The sequence below is a fragment of the Empidonax traillii genome, unplaced genomic scaffold (assembly GCF_003031625.1).
Source record: "Empidonax traillii isolate 1590-97213 ecotype Southwest subspecies unplaced genomic scaffold, ASM303162v1 scaffold955:size226526, whole genome shotgun sequence".
NCBI lineage: Eukaryota > Metazoa > Chordata > Aves > Passeriformes > Tyrannidae > Empidonax > Empidonax traillii.
In genome coordinates this window covers 130404-151436 of record NW_020956148.1, presented here as the reverse complement: position 1 = coordinate 151436, position 21033 = coordinate 130404, and the positions used below count along the sequence as shown (strand labels likewise).

The 21033-nt window shown below is 49.3% G+C and overlaps 1 long non-coding RNA gene across 3 annotated transcripts; it reads right to left on the bottom strand.

The window, feature by feature from the left end:
- Positions 1-242: 242 nt before the first annotated feature.
- Positions 243-20982, bottom strand: LOC114067679. 3 transcript variants are annotated; one of them, XR_003573446.1, is made up of 3 exons: positions 20803-20982; positions 4844-4945; positions 243-1693 (listed from the first exon to the last, which is right to left on the bottom strand). It is a non-coding gene; the product is annotated as an uncharacterized LOC114067679 (long non-coding RNA). The 3 variants fall into 3 exon arrangements; XR_003573445.1 differs by lacking the exons at positions 243-1693; positions 4844-4945 and adding exons at positions 15214-15497; positions 16867-17045; XR_003573447.1 differs by lacking the exons at positions 243-1693; positions 4844-4945 and adding exons at positions 15214-15465; positions 16867-17045.
- Positions 20983-21033: the final 51 nt, after the last annotated feature.

The window sequence follows — 21033 nt, the reverse complement described above, 5'->3', positions numbered from 1 at the left end:
TAAGCCCAAGACTGTATGTGTTGTAGAAGAAATTGAACTACACAAGAGTGACTTGAGGAAAAAAAAAAATCTTTTGAGCTGACCTTCTTCCAGCAGAACGAATTCGTGTCTTCAGGAGTGATCAAGTCTCAGTTCAGTGATCTTATCTCAAAAAAAAGCAACAATAAAATGAGAAGAGACGTGGAGGAGGGCGGTAAGGACGGTGGAAGTGATGGGATAGATACCATATGAGGAGGACAAAGACAGAGAAGTCTGAAGAGGTCAAGAGAGGTCTGGTGTGGACCTGGAATTCTTTTTCCCTTTTCTTCACAACACAAGAGCGAAGGATCACAGGGAGAAATGTTCAGGAGCCAGGCCTAAAGCAGACAAAAGGAAGTACTTTTTCACACGACACATAATTACACTGTGGAACTTATTGCCACAGGATGTCGTGGAGGCCAAAAGTATAAATGAATAATAATAATTTAAAACAAACAAAAAAAACCCCCAAAAAACAAAAGGGATTACACAAATTCATGCAACCTCCGGCCTAGGAAGTCCCTCAGCTGCTGATTGCCAGGAGCCGGGAGGATATGCCGGAGGAAGGATCACTTTATACTCTCCCTCTTCCGATATCCCTTCCTAAGCATCTGCAGCTGGCCATGGCCAGGCACTGGTTGTTGCCCAAGGTGGATGTTTATTCTGAGCCAGCCAGGCAATGCTTATATCCTCCTGGGAACTCCCTGTGGATGCAGCCTTAGGGACCAGAGGGATCTCCTGGACAGGTACGGGACTTACTCCTAATTTTGTTACCTCCAGCCTGATGCGGTCGCAGCAAAGCCCGTCGTGGCCAGTCTTTGCTGATTTAGGCTGGTATAATTGGGGCCAGATTGAGCCCTGGAACCTTCAGAGAGACTCTTCCGCTTTCCCTGCCCCTGGGATTAAGCACTGAAATCTCTGCGCTAAAACCCTCTTTGAACGGGGATGGCAGATAATGCACAAACTGATTAAAAAAAAAAAAGAAAACAGCACTGGGGAAAGTTAAATATTAAAGAGCCAAGGCCCAGTTTTAACTGCTGCTGCCGTCCCTCCTTCATCTCGTGCCAACTGCCTCCAGGATACATGTGCTGACACTGAATTTCTACCTCACAAAAGGCAGTCGCAGCATGGGCTTTAAACTCAGCCCGTTGATACCGGGATAGGAAGCAGCAAAATAGAACAAAGGCAGTGAGGGGCTCCCCCAGCTCTCACCCACTCTGACCGTGCCCACTCCATCCCTGCATCACAGGGCACGGTACCCCCTGCCCCAATGAGGCATTTTGCCCCCCTTTGACTTCCCAGCATTAGTAGGTCTAAAATACTTTGCTGCCCGCTTCGCCCTGCTGTAACTAAACTATAATTTTCACTAGCAGAGAGGAGGGATTTGGGAGAAACATCTGGTCTCATTTCATCAGGATAACAGCCCCGTCTCTATTTATACACACGCCGGGATCGTTGTAGCTCTCAGCTGTTCTTCCCTCGACAGCCCCTTTCAAGCTGCTGTGTCCTGCTCCGTCGGGTCGAGGCCAGGCTGCTGTCCCTTGAAACAGGAACCAGGGCAATTCCACGGAAAAATGTGGACTTGTGAGAGCTTGTCCTCTCCACACTTGGCGCTGGCTGTCTGCCGGGCTGGTGACAGTGGGCCTTGATGGATGGTTGCTCCTGTCCTTCTGTCCTGGTGGAGAGAAAACAGGGAAAACCCGTCCAGCTAGAGAGCTTGTTGGAACTGGGTGTTCTCTAAGGTCCCTTTCAACCCAAACCATCCTGTGACTGGGAAAATAATAGTAATTTTCTCAGTAATCCCAGAAGTCTTGCTGCAGAGCTGCAATGAGCCAGCCTCATTGGCCTGAGTACACCCATCTCAATAGCCTGAATTTTTCTCCAAAACCACAATGTGGATTTTAGAGGAATATTCAGAACATTCAGAGAAGCCCAGGCTTTTCTTTGTAAGGTGTTAACAAGTAAACTGTGGCCCTGCAGAGATACAGGAGGGCCAGAAACTCCGCTTAGGAAGGCAGCATGCCCTACTTAATTCACCACGGTGGGAAAAATCCACTCTGCTGCCTCCACTCCAGTGCTCACAAGACATCACATCTCATCCAGCATGTTTAAAAAAAACCCTCAAGTCAAATGGCCAAGTACCTGGAAAATTACCACACTGCACGTTCAGCAGTGCAAGTCACTGTCTAAGGGGAACACTCATCCCTTGAAGGATGATGGTGTGTGTGGGTCGGCATTAATCATCCCGAGGAAGTCTATCCCACTGCCCTGCTTTTCCCTCCAGTGGGCTGTTGTCTCCTCCCATCCCAGTCCACTTCTAGCCCTGCATGCCTCCAAAACACAGCTATTTCACCATCACTCCCCCTCCTCTTTTCAGCAGGCCTGGACTGTTTATTAATTATTTTCTGACACAGCTACTAGAGGAGGAACCACTCGAAGACGCCGGTTTGTGTAACCCAGCGTTTTCAGATGCTCCTATTGATTGTACTGAGGTTGCAAACTCCCTTGAGCCAGACTGAATTTCACCCTGCCTTTACAACCATCTGATAGGATCCTGCCCCTTCAATACACTCCTTCAGAGCACTGTTTTCAGCTGTGACCTGGGGGCGAGCAGATCAATATTTGTTTACTCAGCTCTAGTTTTCATACGCGCTCAGTAATCCCAGCGCGCCCGAACGCAACAGAAAGGGCCACTCCTGCCCCTTGCATGAATCAGGCAGAAATGTGGACCCTTCCTGCAACACCAGCCTCTCAGAGCAACTCCTGAGCAGGAAACGTGACTCAGTCTTGGGAGAACATCATCCACAAATAAACCCTGGCGATTCTGTGGGCAGCTTGGGGTGAGGGGTGACCAACTGACCCCTTGTGAGCTCTTCACTTCTATGACTCTTCTGGCTGGGAAACATTTTTGTCCTCATTTGAGCCAGCCCTTTTGCAGCACATCGAGAACTTTGGTGAAATATGTCAGAAATGCATCAAACCAGGAAATTTCTGCCTAATTGCTGACAAGCATCCTCCCAACCTGAGAAAAACTACTCAGAGGAGACTAAGGGAGCAGCCTGAGATAATGGGATGCTCTTAGGGTAAAATCTGTCTTCATCCCATGTCTTTTATGAAAAGCAAATGTGAAGGCATGCACAGTACTGATTCCCCCCCCCCTCCCCCCATGGGATTTGTGGAAGACAGAAATTAAGAGAGGCTGGTGCTGGAATACAAAGTTCTGATTTTGGATCTCTTCCTTTGGCCAAAAAGCTCAAGGAATGGCTAGATATGGCTGTGCCAGGGTACCTGAAATCTGATCAAAGGCACTCACAAGTAAGCACAGGGCCTTTGCTAGAGAAGCTGGAGGTTCTTCTCTGTCTGCTGGAGCTGCTCAAATCCTCTGCTCTGACAACACATTCCCTTGCCTTGCAGGTCAGGAATATCCAGACATAAATCCTTCATCCTGTCAAAAGCAGTCAGCTGGCTTTAAAGCCAAAATCTTTGGGTTTGTTTTTTTTTTTTGTTTGTGTTTTTTGGTTTTGTTTTGGTTTGTTTTGGTTTTTTGTTTGTTTGGGTTTTTTTGTTTTGTTTTTTTAATTTCTCTTTTTAATAGTGGCTGTCTGTCTGCTGCTGCCCCGACTTTAAAACAAAATAACCAGCCTCCAGCAACCTTCAGAACAGATCTGTAAAACTCTCCAGCTGACTCTAACAAGCGAAGGCAAGACTGTGACAAACCTGCCAGCTTTCTCTTCGTGGGTTGGATCATCTTCAGGGAGCCCAGGACTGGCATTTAAAAATGCAGCCTTTGAACCAGTCCTTTTTTTGTGACAAAGCTGGTCCCCAGGACACTGGGGAGGTGACGACAGCAGATGCTGTGATGAGTCAGTGCAGAGAAGGTCGTGGGATGGACGTGGGGGTCAGTGACAGGCTGCAGTTACTGAACTGTGCTCGGCCAAAGAGGTTTGGGTTTTAACTCTGAGCGAGAAATGAGGCCAACAAGGAAGGAATGATTTATTTGCCCCTATTTTTCCTGTCAGTCTCCCGGTTAGATGACTTGGCCTGAACTTTGGTCAAAGAATAATCACTAGATTTATCTACATCTCCAGAAACACGGGATTCTTTCTCTGGGCTGCCTGTATTATGAATTTAATCAACTTCTCTCTGCTGTATTTTTGTCTCCCTTGCCCAAACAGATGGGTTCCCTTCCTTGCCTATTGTGAACAGAGAGAGATGCAAATAAATAGGCACTTGTGCTCTGTTGTGTGGTTACCTAGAGAGGCTGTTGTTTGCAAACAAAGGCTGTACTAGGACAAAAATAGCCTCGTTTGGTGGAGTCTGGACATGGTGCTTCATTAAAAATACTGTTATGGGGTCCCCCACGCTGCACTTCCATATTTACCATCGGGTGTGGAGGCAGTGGGATCATCCACCAAACACAAGTGAGCAACAGCACGTTTAGATGCAGACATTTCACAGGGAAGGAGGAGCAAACTCCTCCTCTCCCCTCCCAGTCCTGCAACCTATTGTTCCTTTAGGTGTTCGAACAAATAAAGGAAGAACACTGCTCTGGAGCTCACAACAGCTCAAACACACACAGAGAACCTCCAGCCTTCTCCCCTGTCCTGTGAGCAGACCCTGACAGTCAGCACACGTTCCATCGCACCACAAACAGGAGCTGCTTGTGGTTTTACAGGGGCTGGGTGCCAGTTTGGGCAATTTCCTCCTGGACCACACACGAGCAGCTGGCTGTAGCTGTCAGCTCTCAAAGCCAAGTCTGGCCCTACCTCCCACCAGGAGGGCACCTGCGAAGATGCTGGGATGGAGATGCATCCCTGCCTGTCACCTGGGAGCCTCGTGGCAGCAGAGCCTGTCCCACAGGGTTGATGGCCGTGGTGCCTCCTCGTCCAGGAGCAGGTCACGGTGACAGGAATGAGATACTCAGTCCCTGTTGAAAACACAGAGGTTATTAAAGCTACATGCCAATGCCTGTGCTGATTCAACCTGCATTAAAACAAAATGTAGGAATGCCAGAACTGGATCATACAAAAGAAAACTCAGTCTCAGAGCAGGAACTGCCTTACGGTGAGAAACAGCTGTGTGGTGCTGGTCACAGCAGAGCTTCAGCCCCAGGAGTGCAGCCAGGATTTAGGGTTGCAGGGAGGAGGTTCAGGACACTGGAGGGGTACAGAGGCAGACTGAAAACCATCAAAACACCTCGAGCACTTGAGAAGAAACACCTGAACAGCGATACCTCCACTGAACACAAGGTTATAAACACAAGACAGTAACAGCCACAATCACAGCTGTGATGTAGCTTTGCATTTCTGAGGGCTGTTCTCTCCTGAGAAAGTCTGGGATTCACTGGTTACCAGGTGAGCCTGAGGTCTCACTCTCCAGGCCTCTGTTTTGCCTGCCAGGGTCTCCACAAGGATTTGGTGCTCTCTTCCCCTGGGTGAGGGAGTACAAACCTACTTGGGTATTTACTTTAATAGATGGGCAGCAACATCCCTCCAGGGGGTACCTGCTGCTCCTACTGTGCCTACACAGCATTTGGGGCCTCACGTGTTCTACCTCAGTCAATTAAAAGCGCCCCAGGAAAAAAAATACTGCCATTTCCTTTCAGCTTTTCCAGGAATCAAACAAGCATTTGGAGTGCAGGTGACAGCAGTGCCATCCATACAGGAGAGAGTCCTGAAGGTGCTGAGCAGACCAGAGCAACACTCAGGGAGAAGACAAGCAGCATAGGATGGAACCCTTTTTACAGTCCCTACTCTGCCCTTAATTACAAGCTTAAGTGATGGCTAATAAAGATGATCTAAAACAAATAAATTGAGCTGCTGCTCTAATTAAGCAGCTTTTGCTGCGTGCAGTGAGCCAGGCCCATCTGTGTCATAGTTCAGCAGAAGCCAGGAGGGTTCCACGAGGGATTCCTTTCAATTTTAACCGAACAGCTTCAAGGAGGAGCTGACCATCCTGTTTCCTGCACTGCTGGCCAAGAAGCACCAGTCCATCCCCCAGACAGTCATCCTGGGCAGGGGCACAGTCATTTAGGTTGGTTACATCTGCCTTTATGGCAAGTACATTAAGGTGAGTCCTTCCTTTGCTAAGGGGAGGGAAGCTGGAAGCTGTTGGGAAGCAGCAGGTTTTTTTCCTCTGGCCAGAAAAATGTGCCAGCAATGACACTTCAGGGCTGTGCCCCCTGTTTTTTAAGCAGGCCTGTACAGCAGAGGCAAGAAGCAATTACTACTGGCCTTATGCTTATGTGATGGATGAAATGAGCTGACAGACTCCCCGTGGCAAAGTGCAGCAAAAGGCTTTTCAAATTGTCCACTTCAGCTCATAGGTAAGGGCTGATGCCTGGCAAGGGCAGATGGGAAGGACGGTGTATAATACGGAGAGAGCCCAGGCCGTGACTGCCCTGCAGTTCCACAGCTTTAATCCCAGCAGCCTGAACTCCCAAACCACAGCTGGTGCTCCCACAAACCCCCTCTCTCCAGATGTGCAGTGCCTGATCATCTCTGCAGGTCCAGCCCCAAACGTTTAGGGTTCCCTGTGCCCGAGTGCAGACTGACAAGCACTGAGCACCCAGGAGATATGTAGGATATTTTCCGTGGGAGTGTGGTCTCAGCATTGCATCTTCTACGACCACAGCTGATATTTTAATATCCACTTGCCCCAGAGAAGAGCCAGTTCACAATCCTTTCACAGGATTCTGATCCCCAAGTCGTGCATGTCTAGGAACAACAAATATCTAAAAACAGTATCAGCACTCAGCACGAGCCTGTTCCCTCCTCCTTCACATCACCACAAGATGACCCCAGAAGGGAAGGCACTCTCTCCTTAAGCTATTGAAATACCACTAATTGGAGCCAATCCTAGAAGGAAAAATGGGGATACATGGAAAAATCTCAGATCCATTCAGTCACAGTGCATCATCCCACATTGTGGCACATCAGCTGGAGCTCCGATCAGTGCACGGATCCTGTCTCTCAGTTGCTTTGGTCTTCAGAGCTCTGGCAGGATTTCACTGGAGGAAATCACCTCTCATCCTCATCCTGAGTGCCAAACAAAAGGGTGATCACGTGCAGACACTTGAGGATGAAGACACACGGGTGGTGTGATCGCCACTGCCAGGCAGGAGCTGCCTCCGATACAAACAGCCTGCAAAGTTTACTCCATGTCAAGGAATACCCATGGCAGGACATGGGATGGACAGCCACGCTGTCCATGTGGCACAGCCCAGCCCTGTGCCTCTGTGGGGTAACTGCTGTGTGGAGCAGTAACTGCTGGATGGACCATGGTCTCCCTCTTGGGGTCACAACTGCACCAGACAGCCACACAGGCCTCTCCAAACCCAAATCTGGTGTCTCATACTCCCTCCCCCGCGTGCATTCCCATCTGCCTTCCGGACAGGGAGTTATTATAAGATGCTTCAGCCCAAGCAGCACGTTATTTTCTCTGAAAATAGTTTTCTCCCAAAATCACATGCAAAAGGCAGCACAGCTTTGGAGTGCGAGATCTCCTGAGGGGAAGGGATGAAGCTGTGGTTGAACCATGGGACAGAGAGTCAGCAGATCAGGGATTCTCATCCCCATCTCTCTGGGGCTCTGTGAGCTCCGACTCAACCCCATGGCCCCTGCATGTTTGGCTTCTCCATCGGGAAAACCAGTGTGATGACACACTGCGATGGCAGCACACAGCCCTTCGCTGCTGCTGGGAACCAGCACGTGCTCCTGCAGAGGAGCACTCTCTCACTGCAGGGAGAAAAAAAAAAAAAAAAAAAAAGAAAAGAAAAGAAAAAAAGAAATCGAGCCTTTGGAATGCAAAATGCTCCTCTGCAAAGTTTTCCGCCGGTGTGGTTCACCAGAGCTGCAAAGATCTACTTAGACACTCTACATATTTACCCAGCATTTTTGTATTTACCCAATATCCAAAGCCCCAGGGGGGGTGCTCAGTGCCCAGCTCCCTGTGGATGCACAGCCACGTGGGCAGCTGTGCCCTGGGATGCCGTGTGGGGGCAGGATCGCTGGGAGCTGCAACATCCCTCCTGTTTCTCAAGTCCCCCTGAGGTGGGACAGGGCACCTTTTCCTTTTCTCCATCCATTCATCTCTCCCTTTCATACCCGGTCTCCCCCAGGGGTGCCCACACCTCAATCCCACGGCAGGACTTCCTTTGCTTCCCCTCCAAGCCCAGCACTGAAGATCTTTGCTCCCACAGCACCGTGCTGGAGCATCCCAAAGATACTCCTCAGCTTTATTTGGAAGGCCTTTAGTAAACACTGCCCTGGCAAGAGGATACCTTTTTTTTTTTAGTATTTGGGCAACACCTTAAAACAGCATAAGCCCTGCTTTCAAATCAGCCCCTCAAATGCTGTATTAGCAAGAAAGTTACCTCTCCTCAACTCTCCAGGATCTTTACAGAGAAGAGGGTCTTTGCCTGCTTTTGACAGGTGTGGACACCGAACTTACACAAGCGACTTGTCCAAAATATCCAGGTGGAGAAGCAGCAGCAGAGCTGGAAGATGTTGTAAATCCCACCCCAGTGAAGTGGCCTAAGAACAGGATGTGCAAACAAAGGTTATGTGCAGGTTGCAAAAGGTGTAGAAGACATAAGGAAAGAGGGAGATTAAAACCAGGATGCAAGGTAGCATGATGTTCAGATCTCACTCCCGACCCACATGTCACTTCCAGTGTCAGCCAGCACATCTCAGCATTCACCCTCACCACTGTGGTCAGTTCAGGACCTATTTCCCATGTCCTTGAAAGAGCAGAGCTCTGAAAGTGTGTTTTTCATTTTTCCAAATTATTTGCACTGGGGAAAAGAGTTGTCAAGCTTAAAATCCACAGACCCTCACGTATCTCACTTAGGAGTTAAAATCCACACAAATCTCCTGTAATGAGCAAAGACTAAAAGAACAAATATCCCAAACTGAATCACAGCACAAAACTGCCCTAGCACCACAATGCTCCTCAATGTATTCTGCTCCTTTTCCACCAGCTCCCACGGGACAACATCCCACGCTATCAGGAAAACCATGCTCAAAATCTGCCTCATGTACCTGCATTCAGGAGCTAAAATCCACAGAAGCCTCTGGTAATGTTCGACACAGACTGGAAGAACAAGCATCTTTCACTGCATGGGTGATGTTTATGGGGTCCTTCTTGCACCAAACCCTTCGGGCTGAGCCATCTCCTTCGATTTCCCAGTCCGGGAGGGGCGTCTCTTGTGCCTTGATCGCGATTCCGAAGTCCAGAGGTGTGAAAACCCCTCCTTTCGTCAGCGAGAACCCTCCGGTATTCCCGACGGAAGGAAATCCCATCCCGGCGAAGCCAGGCGGTTGCTGGGCTGTTGCTGCCATCTCCTGCCCACCCGGTGCTTTGCCGCTCACAGCTCCCCCAGCCTTCAGCCCCCGGGCAAGGTGAAGGAGGCAAGAAAACGCAGGAATACGAGAGTTTGGGAACGGGCTCGAGGTCCCTCACGGGGCACTGGGGGGACTGAGGTTTGTGCCGCGGAGGTCGCTCCCTCCAAGCCTCGGCATCGTGGCTGTGGGTGAGGGTTGCCCAGCTCTGCTGACGGAGCAGGAACAGGCTCTGCGTGAGGAGTCACATTCAGAAAGATGAAGGGGATAAATACATGCAGTGAATGCAGTTGCTAAGTGGACTGTTACTAGACACAGCATGAGCTGTTCGCGGCTCTTCCCGAAAACACAGGGAAATGAAATGTTTAATTCAGAGAGAACAGCAGGGCTACGTGGTTTCTCTCCTGCCACCCATCCAATACGGGTTTTTTTTGGCAAGGATACAGAGTAAGTGGTGCGACTGGCACTAAAGCTGTGGCAGCAGAGCGTGTGGTTGATCAGAAGGTGAGGATACAGGGCCTTTGTTTTCCAAAATTGCAAAGGCTTTTGTCTCTTTGTTCAAGGTTTTTGTTCTGCCTGAATTGCTGCCTCGCAAACTCAGATTACTTTTTTTCTCTTGGTCTGGGCACCACTGGCAGAGTGGGATCCTTGGGGGGTGAGGGGAAAGGGGGGGGGGTCCAAACACTGGGCTGTTGAAAGATGTAAAAACTGTTCAAGCAAACTTTCACATACCAGCTCAACAGAGCCTTGGGATTACTTGCGTCCCAGGTCTTCGAGCAGATGCTGTGGCAGATCCCTGAAGGTGTTTTACAAGGACATCAAACACCTGCGTCACAATCTTGCTGGTTCTTGACCACAGAACGTGGATTCAACCAGGGTAAGTGGCGGCAGCAGCGGCTCAAAGGGCAGCACGTGGAGCATAATCCCAAACCTGTGCATTCAGCTGGCATCTTGTCTCTTCTGCACACATCTGTATAAGCTGGGGGGATCATTTCAGGTTTGCACCTTGATTTCCACCCCCCCTCCTCCAAGTAGGGAGGCTAGGATTGCACAGCATCCAGGTGGGATATACCCAGTGAGAGATCCCGTGAACATCCCTGACCTGCTGAATTTCATCAGTGAACATCCCTGACCTGCTGAATTTCATCAGTATGAAGTTGGAAGGGGCTGCAGCAAAGGCAGCTCCTATAAGCTAAACCCACACAGGTACAGTATGAGCTTCAAAACTGTTCAACACAAACTTTCTGCAAAGAATTTTGACATTGCTGGTGAACCAGTTCAGAGCTGAAGGCCCATGGGCCACATGGAATTCCCCACTCCCCTCACTGGGAAGCACCCCAAGCAGGCACCATCACAAAGCTGTCTCCCCAAAGAGGAGCTCAGTGTCCTCAGGGGCAGAGGGGAGGGGATTGGAAAACACCTTAAAGTTCATCTCATTCCACCCCCTGCCACGGGCAGGGACACCTTCCACTAGCCCAGGTTGTTCCAAGCCCCATCCAACCTGTCCTTGGACACTTCCAGGGATGGGGCAGCCACAGCTTCTCTGGGCAACCTGTGCCAGGGCCTGCCCACCCTCAGAGAGAACAATTCCTTCCCAATATCACATCTAAACGTATTCAAGGCAGCTCTGGAAAGTTGCCCTGAAATAAAAGCCCTCCTCAGCATGCAGGTCATGCCTCAAGACAAGGTGCAAGACCTCCAGTAGATCCATCTTCTTTCCTTCCTCTCCTTGCAGGTTGCTGTGGGGATGGATTTTTCAAGAAGAAAAATCCCCCCTATTCCCCATAATTTGCTGCTTCCCAGGAATTTGTCTGCTGTGGGAGCCTTTCAAGTCCCTACCAGAAATATGATTTCTCTAATTTTTTTCCTCTCTATCTCCTCCATTCCCCAGTATTGCCAGGAGGGAAATATCCATGCCCATGTTGGAGCACTCTCCAAACAAGAAGGGGTAAGCACAGAGCAGATTCCTCAGAATTATTTTAGCAAAGCTCCTTTATTTTGTGGAAGGAGGGTTTTGTGTGCAGTTAGGCCCCTGGCACAGAAGTCTCCAGAGTCCTGGTTCTCTAAGAAACAAAAATATTGAATCAAGAAATCCCATTTTCCCCTCACCCTTTTTAATCTCCTTTCACTGAGTTGGAGCCAGGGAGTCATTAACTCCTGGTTGGGCACTGCAAGGCCAGGATTGCAACGTGCTTAATAGCAACGTCATAAACCCCCCTTCATTCCTCTACCAAAGGGCTTGTGTTCTTAAAGAATAATGTGTTGGGATAATACTTTAGAAGTGGATTAGTGGATCCTGATGTGCCTTCATTTGCATTTCCCCCCCGGGCACCTCTGAAGGTGTTCAAATAATTTTTTTTACTCATTTGATGGTATTTTAATCCTTAAGTAACGGCTTAGCTCCACAGAAATATTTATACAGCCAAGATCCAGCACACTGAGGGATGTAGAACAGAGGAATACCCAGCAGCTGGTCTGGTCCTGAGTTATTCCAACCACAAGAGCGGATCCCAGGAGTGGAAAGCCGAGACTGGGATGCAGACTTCTTCCTGTGCATCATTCTGCCCCTCCTGCTCACTTGCCTTCTAGGATGCTGCCACATCAGGGGCCACCAAAAGCCATCTGGAGGTGACTCTGCAGCTCAGCCACCATCCACAGCCACACAGGTCTCAGCTACCCTTCCTGCACCAGTCCCTGCTGGCCATTTCCTCCTATTCCTAAAATTTCCGAAAACAAACTCCAAAACCAGCCCAAAACACACTTCCCAGCTCCAGGGAGTTACAGCTCTGGCAGGTGTCTGAGCAGCTTGACAGGAAGGTCTGATCTGAAATGAGGTCCAGAACGAGAAAGGCGAGGGAGTGAAGGTTTGCTGTGAGTGTTTCGAGCAGGGAACGAATTCCCCGGCCCATCCTGCCTCCAGCAGTGATCAGCGAGGAAGGGCCACTGCTCTCCTGTCTCCCCTCCACCTGGCCCACCACATTCCCAGGCGTTTTTGCCTGGGAGGAAGGAGCGTGCTCCTGACCCGGCTCGGTCCCCAGGAGGGGCGATCACAGACACTTCTTCCTTCCTAAGAGTCGCCGCAAACAAAAGGAACCCGAAACTCCGCTAACGAGCCGCCTGTAACTCTCTGAAGCTTAACGGGAGAAACCTGAGCTCCAACAGAATGCGGAGTGACAACAGCCAACCCGTTTCATCTGACAACGCTGCAATTTGTCTGTGCCGTGCCCCGCTGTTCCAGCATCACAAACTCCGGCTGCACAAGCTGCTTCCACAGGGCTGTCTCTGCTGCAATGCCCCTCCTTGGCCGGCCTTGGTTGCAGCAGCGGCTCCAGCCCTGCCTGGCAGTGGCCTCAGACCCTGGAGGAAGTTATTTAACTCCCGCCCATCCTTTAAAAGCTTTGCAAATTCATCACATCGCGCGCGGCTCCTCACGGCAGAAGAAAAGAAGTGGGTTTTTAGCTTATTTCGCTGGTAATAGCAGAAAATGGCCCGTTGCAACAAAGAATGTGTCCAAATAAGCTGTGAGCCATAGCCAGCCTGCAGATAACATCCAGCTCATTTTAGAGCCCTGGAAGCACTCTACAGGTAGCCACTATTGAAGCATCACTGTACTTTAGATAAATGTGCTGCTTAAAGATAGCTGTCAGCACACACTGCTGAATAATGCCTTCATTTCATACATCAAGCTGTCCCCGAGTTATTGGCAACTCCTAAAGCTGGTAGTCTGACAGCAGAAAAATTGCCAGTGCGATGGTGGAAGAGCAGGACCCTGGCCCTGAGGCACCCTCTGAGCTCCCAGCAGCATTTAAGGGCTTTTATGTGTTACACCCAGCTTACTGCATTTATTAATCTCCAATCATTGTCCTTCCATCAGTTTGCTTTAGGGAAACTGTGTCTTTGGTGGGTTCAGGTCACACCACAGAAGGTTCCACACACCAACACCCTGTCCATACAAGAAGCCTGAATAAGCTCATTCTAAACCTACCTAGTGGCATATATTCTGATATATTATTACAACTACAACATGTGTTTATCAGTGAACGCTACTCACCTCTGCCACGTTTTCTCCTCATCTTCCTTGTCCAAATAAAAGTACCTTTAAGCCTTGAGAGACTACTATGTAGTATAGCATTACCTCTTCAGGGACAGAGAAACTTTTCTAAAGCTCCTATTTTGTTTTTTTTTCCCTCACATATTTATGTAAGGTAAAAAAACATCTCTATTGTTTCACTACTCTGGATTATTTTTCAGGCTTTATATGGCACATAACCACAACAATTATTTTACTTTAGCAATCAGCCCTAGAGCACAGGCCCACCTTTTCCTGTTCCACCTCTTCATAAACCCTTGCTGGGCCTCTAAGTGTCTTTATAAGCTCTGGTGGCCCTGACTGGCCTCAGCTGAGCATCCCCACCCATGGGCTGGGGCTCTATATAAATTCCACCTGGGGGAATTCTTGCTTTTTGAAGCTCAGTTGCAGGAAGAGCAGTCTCTACCTCAGTATACCCAGCCTGGCCTTAAATCCTGTTATTCTGGGTATAGCCCAACATGTTTAGCCTGAATGCTTTTCCTGGACCTGATTCCGACTTGGGACCTGACTTGCCAGCTGGACTTAAGACCCACTTCATCATTTCAGAGGTGCCTGACGCCTGGACCTGATGCTTTCTATCTCCTAGACGAGGTAAACCCTTATTTTTATATTCTACCATTAGCAATTTGTCATAATTTGTTGCTCTTGCTGAACATTTTCCACCGTCGAGGCGGTCCCTGCGAAGCATCTTTCCTGGAGCAGTTCTGTTGTTATCCCAGTGTTCTCCCTGTGCAGCAGGAGCTGTGGTGGAGCAGTGACTCTGCGGGGCCTGATGCTCCTCTGCACACACAGCTGGACGGCAGGAGGCACCCTTGGGATCTGTTTGCCACTTGAACTCCTGCAGCCAAGCCCTGGTGCCTCACGGGGAAGCTCCTCGGCGGCGCGAGAAGGTTGTTCATCCCACCCAGGCTTCCTTCAGCTCAGCTTAGGGGTGTCAATCAGCAGCTGCAGTGCAATGATGGGTGTCTTCCCTGCTTGCTGAGCGCTCCTCCTGAGCAGATGCCCGTCAGCCTCACGCTGGGGTAGCTGAATAATTTGGGAGGAGGAGTGTGTTGTTGGCCAGGGTGTATCACACCCCCGCTAGGTGTACTTAAGCAGTGGGAGGACGAACTTGTGACTACACACAGGGTGTTGTCCTTCTCAGGAGCTGTGAAGGATTTCTTTAGCTCCTCAGAATGTCTGGAGTTTTAGTACTTACAATCAGCAAAAAATTGGAGTGGAATATCAACAGAGCACAGCTTTCAGAAACTCATTTTCTTTTTGCCTTTCAAGCTGACAATAGGATTTTAAGAAAAACTTTGAATAATGGATACACTTTTGAATAATGGATGTTCCACAGCCAAAGTCCCTTGACTTTTCTCTCCGTGCCTGAACGAGAAGCCTTTTAATTGCCCAGCTCGTGGCGAGGAGGTACAAAATGCTTTGTGTCTTGTGCTGCTGATTAACTGATGCATATGCTCCCATTAAACATTCAGAGGGGGCTGAGTGTATCCCAGCCCGAAGCTGTGTTATGCACGTTGGGTTTTTATCAGCTGAGGATCTGGCACGGGTTGTTTTCTGCTTTTCATTGCCTCTGTCATGGCTGCCCATAATTTTCCTCATTTTCTTTTTGTGTGTGTGTGTGTGCACGCCTTGGATCTTTCCTGCTTCCAGGGAGGCATTTTTTCCACATGGAGAGCTTGTACCTTGTGCTCTGGGCTCCTGTGGTGCGAAGGCAAGATGACTCCTGAGCTCAGACCGTGGAATAAACTTTATTTTTTTTCCAAAATAGCAGTGCCTTTTGATGAGAAATGGTGAGAGAGCTGGCTGGTGCCCGTGCCAGGCTGGATGCTCTGCCATGGTGGGATGGAGCAATTTAAGCCCCCTGCAAATTGGCAGTGTGGGATGCGGGGAAGGAGAATTAGCAGGAACACCAGTTGTCTGGGTCTTCCTTGCTCTTACTCCATCACACTGCTGTCTGTCCCTGGAGCTGGCTCTTCTCCAACTTAATTCAGCTTTCATGAAAGTTTAACTCTGCTGCAGAAGGGAAAAGACGAGTCACTGTGCCCCTGAAAAATGTAAAGGGTGGGTTTGGGGTCAAAGCTTTTTCTTTGTCCTCAGTTTCCCCAGTTCTTGGTGCAATGCCCAGCGCTCTGAGAGAGCCCAGATGGGCTCAGCAGAGCAAAGCCCTGCTGTGCTAGTACTTCTCTGACTTCTGTCTGCACAAGAAAACCCTCTTAAAACAAGAAGCTTCGATCCCATCAGCTCCCCAGTTTTCTTTCCAACCACAAATCCAGCCCAGGGAAGAAGCCTCAGCAAATAAATGCTGCTAGAACCTGGCTCTGTCCTGCTCCCAGACCTCTGTGTTCTGCTTGTGGGACCCTGGAGCTCAGTTTATAGAAGGAAATAGTGTGAGTTTGGGCTATTTTAACTTACAGAAAAGCTATGGAGGCAGCTTGGGGTGGCACAGGGGGGCTCCCTGCTCTATCAGCCATTTCTCTTTCGTGTAGAGGTTTTTGGTGGTCCTTGTCTCTGCACACCATGGGAAGCTGCCAGCCAGGAATCTGGCTTTAAACAGAGCTCATTCTCTCTCAATTTTGCAGCTTCTTGCCTTAGAGGACAAGTGCAATTTAGCTTTATTTCGCAAAATTTGACATGACTTGAGACTGTGATTTACTGGCCTTGGAGGATACGGTATAGGTAACTGTGGAGGGCATAAGTGGCTTTTCATGGTAGAGGAGTCATAAATTGAGATGAAAAAAAAATGAGGGAAGCGTTCCTGTCCAACTTTACAAGGTAGCAGTAGGAACAGGACACAGCCAGGCCATCTGTAACTGTCACAGGTCTTTATTGTCCCTGATTGCGAGTAATAAAGCTCCAGAATGGGCTCGAATGTGAAGGCAACCGGCGCTCAAGTGCCTGAAAAGACACAAGATGGCAATGTTTTCCAAAGGACACCCTTGGAATATCTCGGGGCTAAAGATTTCCAAGCCATCAGCTTTCCGTGCTCTGGCGCTTGGAGACCCTGGGAGAGGGTCTGTGTCCGGCTTGGTCCCTCTGTGGCCCACCAGTAAAGGAGTGGGAGTGGGGTGGGGTGGAAATCTCCGAGGGCATCAGCACGAGGAGGGCAGAGCTCAGCAGCCCTTCTCTGCTCCTTCATGCCACAGGCACCAGGAGGTGCAGGAGTTGAAGCCAGTGGGGCTTGTTTTGACCTCTGCATCCCCCTCTTTGCCTTCTGTCCCCTCCGACAGGCACAGAGCCAGAGATACATTTCACACAGCAAGGAGATTTTGGACAAGGAATAACAACCTCTCCTTGGTGTTGTTTTTTTTTGTTTCCTTGCTTGATGCCACGGAAGAGCTGCAGAATTCGTCTCGCTTGAAAATTAATTTTCCCTGGTTGAGCAGGGGGGTGGTGTGGGGCGGGTGGAGGAATTACCTCTGCTTGCTTTTCTGAGTCTGCCTGACAAATATTTCCAGGTCCCTTGGTTTTATATGTTAATTCCCAGCTTAAAGGTTGTAAGGCATCACAACGTGGCAGGGGTGGTGTGACAGCTTCCAGGCTGCTCCGTGCTCGTTTTGTCTGCAAATGGTTGAATTTGCAATGTGTAATGATCTCTGTAAGGCAGTTAGGAGCGAGATAAACATCAATTTTATGGCTGGGAAAACATAAGGGGTGTTGCACAGGAAAACGAGAGGATCTGAATACTGAAAACTCTCCTGACCTCCTCAAGGCTGTTGGGTTTAGCTCTCGAATCTCCAAGGGCCCCTCGTGCATTCCCAATCCCTTCCCAAGGTGGGTCCAGCCAGGTGAGGTGCTGCAGAGCCTGACGTGATGGGATGCAAGAGCAGCACAGCCTTTTCCTGTAGGGGTGGGGGATGCAAATAACAACAACTTGGTATTCACAGCCAAGAGTTGAGAGGTTGGGCTGAAGTGGGAACGAGGCAAGGCTAAGGCTAGGAAGTTTTTTTGGGATTTGCTTTGTAACAGGAGCTCATGCACGAGGCTGGGGGGGGTCACTATTCCGCTGCAGCCAGATCAGGAACGTGCTTTGATTTCCACAGCTTTTTTTGCAGCTCTGTTTCCTCACAAGACAAAACACAGGGCATAAAATGCTTTTTCACATTACGCTGAAAATGCCTCCGGAATGCCATTAATATTCTTGCCTAAGTCTCCAAAAATTAACAGCCGTGTCTGGAAGCTGCCGTGTGGGGCTGTGTGTGTGTGCAGGAGGGTGGTGGGGAGGCACAGCTTAGTCAGTCAAGCTTAGTTTCTTAGTTAGAAACAGCCTCACGTGGGGGAAGAAAGGTGCAAAACCGTCGGCGGGAACTTCAGCTCCCAAACTGCAGGAGGGGTGTGGAGTGATGGCTGGATCACATCCAGGTGGGGGTGCTAATGCAGTGGCTCGCAGGTGGGAGCAGACCCCACCTCGGCTGCTTTAGGAGCCACCCCCTCCCTCCCAGTGGGATGTCCCTGGCTTGGGAAGCTCCAAATGCCACCCCCAGCTGGAGCGAGAGCTCCTGCCGCTCCTTCCCTGTGAGGCCGGGAGGGGGGATCAAGCTAATGAGTTAATTAGCTGTCATTGAGACTGATTGAGGATGAGGGCTCTCCCCATGCTGGTGCAGGTGCTCAGCCTGTTTGGGAACCTGAGTGCTGGGTTTCTCGTTTGGTTGTCTCGGTCTGTGTGACATGTCAAACATCCTGAATGCTGGCAGCACGTTCAGGGCTGACGTTTCTGCTGTATAGAATGTTCAGGATGAGTTTTCACAGCTTATGTAGCTCATTTGCTGCTTGCATTTCTGCCCTGCGTGATTCTCGAGACATCTCCACAAAAAAAAAAAAAGGTGTGAGGTTTTTTTTTTTATATGAATTCCTCTCACATTTCTAGAAGGCTAAAGCTCAGAGATGAACAAAGCTTCCTATCAGTGCTGCTTAAAAAAAAATAATAATCTTGTCTCAGAACCAATTAGAAGCAACATCAGTCACCTCAAAATAGCTTCAGATTCTGAAGCCACCTGGATTTCCAGTCCTGGGTTACAAAGGTTTTGGATGAGATTGGGTTTGGTGGGGGGGATCCTGACCCGAGAGTCTGGGGCTGTCTGTGATCCGGGCCCCAATGAGCTGCACAAACACCTGGAGGGCACGAAAAAAAAAAAGTTTTCCACCTAATCTTGTTACTGTGACAACACAAGCAAAACCCTTTAAAGCCGAAAAATGCGATGTTGTGAAGCGATAGTGGTTGTCCCTTCAGCTCTGTGACAAATGCTATCTGTAGCGTGTGCTGCCTGCGTCATACCGCTCCTGGGAGCTCGCTGGCAGTCCTGGGGCACAGGGCTTGGATTTCCAAGAAAGCTGTGAATCCTTTAAAACAGTGGTTTCTTGGCCAGAAGCGATGCAGTTAAAGGGTTACCCTTTTCTTTCCCTCTTTCTAGCCCATCAGATCCTTTTATCTCTGTTTTTTCGTCTGTCACTTTTCATTCCCCAGCTCCATCCTCCGAGTCTCCTCTTCCAGCACACTTTGCTCCTTCTGCCTGTAAATGAGTGTTCCCCTGCTGCCCATTTCAAACTACTTTTGCTCAGAGCTTGATGTTGCTGATAGCATTTCTCAGTTCTTTCCCTAGCATGGACCAGAACAGAGTTTCCACCCACCTCAGTCATAAGCATCACAAGTTGCAGCTGCTTCTATGCAAGTTAAGCTCCCAAAAGTTCCTCGCAATCCAAATCCCCTGGGTTAGGGTGGTAACAGCAGCCTGAGGATCACAGAGTTGGAGTAGTTTGGGTTGGAAGGGATCTTTAAAGGTCATCTAGTCCAAAGCCCTTTGAAATGAGCAGGGACATCTTCAACCAGACCAGGTTGCTCCAAGCCCTGCCAGCCTAACCTTGAACATTTCCAGGGATGAGGCGTCCCCAGCTTCTCTGGGCAACCTGTGCCAGTGTTTTACCACCCTCACTGTGAAAAAACTTCTTCCTTATACCTAATTTAAATTGACCTTCCTTCTCAACATCTTCATGTGATGCTGATTGAACCCTGCAGGTTCCTGGTATAGATTTGTCTTCTTGCTAGAAAACAGGTTGGAAACATCCAGCAGTCACCTCTTGGCTGAAAACCTAAAATTATTAGCCAGAAACCAAGTGGAATTATGATATTTATATTTATATGTGCAAAATATCATATCTATTTATATACTTCAAAAGTGGGTTTCTCGTGGTCTGCAGGGGTACTTTCTAGCTTCGCCCCGAGACCTGATCTGTCCATAGCAGACCTTTCACTTCATTCAGAACCTCCCAAAGTCTTGAAGGGCAGCTGTGAAATGGAGAGGAGAAGCTTCATTTCATTCTGCTGCAGCAGCTCAGCAGCGTGAAGGCAGCGCTTGCCTGGTTTGTGTTTCTCCCAGTCAGATCTCGGTACGGCTGAGTGCTAAGGATATTTTTTTTTTTTCACTTGAAATCTTGAATTCTGCAGAGACCAAGCACTTATTTCTTCAAATCACCAGGAGAAATTTCGTAGCTCTCCCAGTAGGGTGGAAATTTCAAGGGTCTGAAGCTGTAATATTTGTAGTCTTTCAACATCATTAAAAGAGGGGTTTCCTGATGGAGCCGCTGCGATGCCAATCAAACCCTCCTGCCTCTGGATCCCAAATCAATCAGTGCTGTGGTGTCACGGGGGAGGTAATTGGGAGGTGTTGGAAAAGAAGGGGAAAGTGGCACATCTCTAAACTGCTGGGTGGCAGATGAAGGATCTTATAAGTAGCTTTTACTGCAGTTTTGTGTGGTGCCATTTGCCCTAATTAGTCCTTTTTTTTTTTTTTTTTTTCCAGTTTTTAAGGTCTCTGGATGAGTTTGGAAGAGAGTGTCCAGGCAGGAGTCCCCAGCCACTTACACAGCGAGGCCATTATAGTGCTCTAATGACTTAGGTGAGGCAGGGCTGGAGTGGACCCAGCTCCATCCTGGCCAAATTCTGCCCTGGGCAGCAAATGGTGGGATGGACGTCTTTTGCTTTTTAAACTAACAACTGGTTAACAACGAACAACCAGAAGGTTTTATTTATTATTTAGGAAGTGCGAGGATTTACAGGGGAGGGTACTCCAGAGAATTACAGAATGGTTTGTGGTGCGAGAGACCTTAAAGCTCATCTTATTCCATTCCCTTGCCATGGGCAAGGACATCTTCCACCATGCCAGGTTGCTCCAAGCCCTGTCCAACCTGGCCTTGGACACTTCCAGGAATGGAGCAGCCACAGCTTCTCTGGGCAACCTGTGCCAGGGCCTGCCCACCCTCACAGCCAAGAATTTCCTCTTCCCATCTTATCTAAATCCCTGCTCTTTCAGTTTAGGACCGTTCCCCTTTGTCCTATCACTATCTGCCTGGACTTACCTCATGGCATTTAAAACAACCCCCCAGGAGAGACACCTGGCTTGTTTTGAGCCTGGAGGGCTGTGTGCTCCTTATCTCGGGTGAGAGGGGTCCCAAGGGGTGGAAAAGGGGACCCTCAGGATGCAGCAGCAGCGTCAGACCCCCGGGGAGCCGAGTGAGTGGCCGCTCTGGGGCGGAGGAGCCGGGGGTGCCCTTTGTCCCCACGCCGGCCGCCAACCCATGTGGCATTGG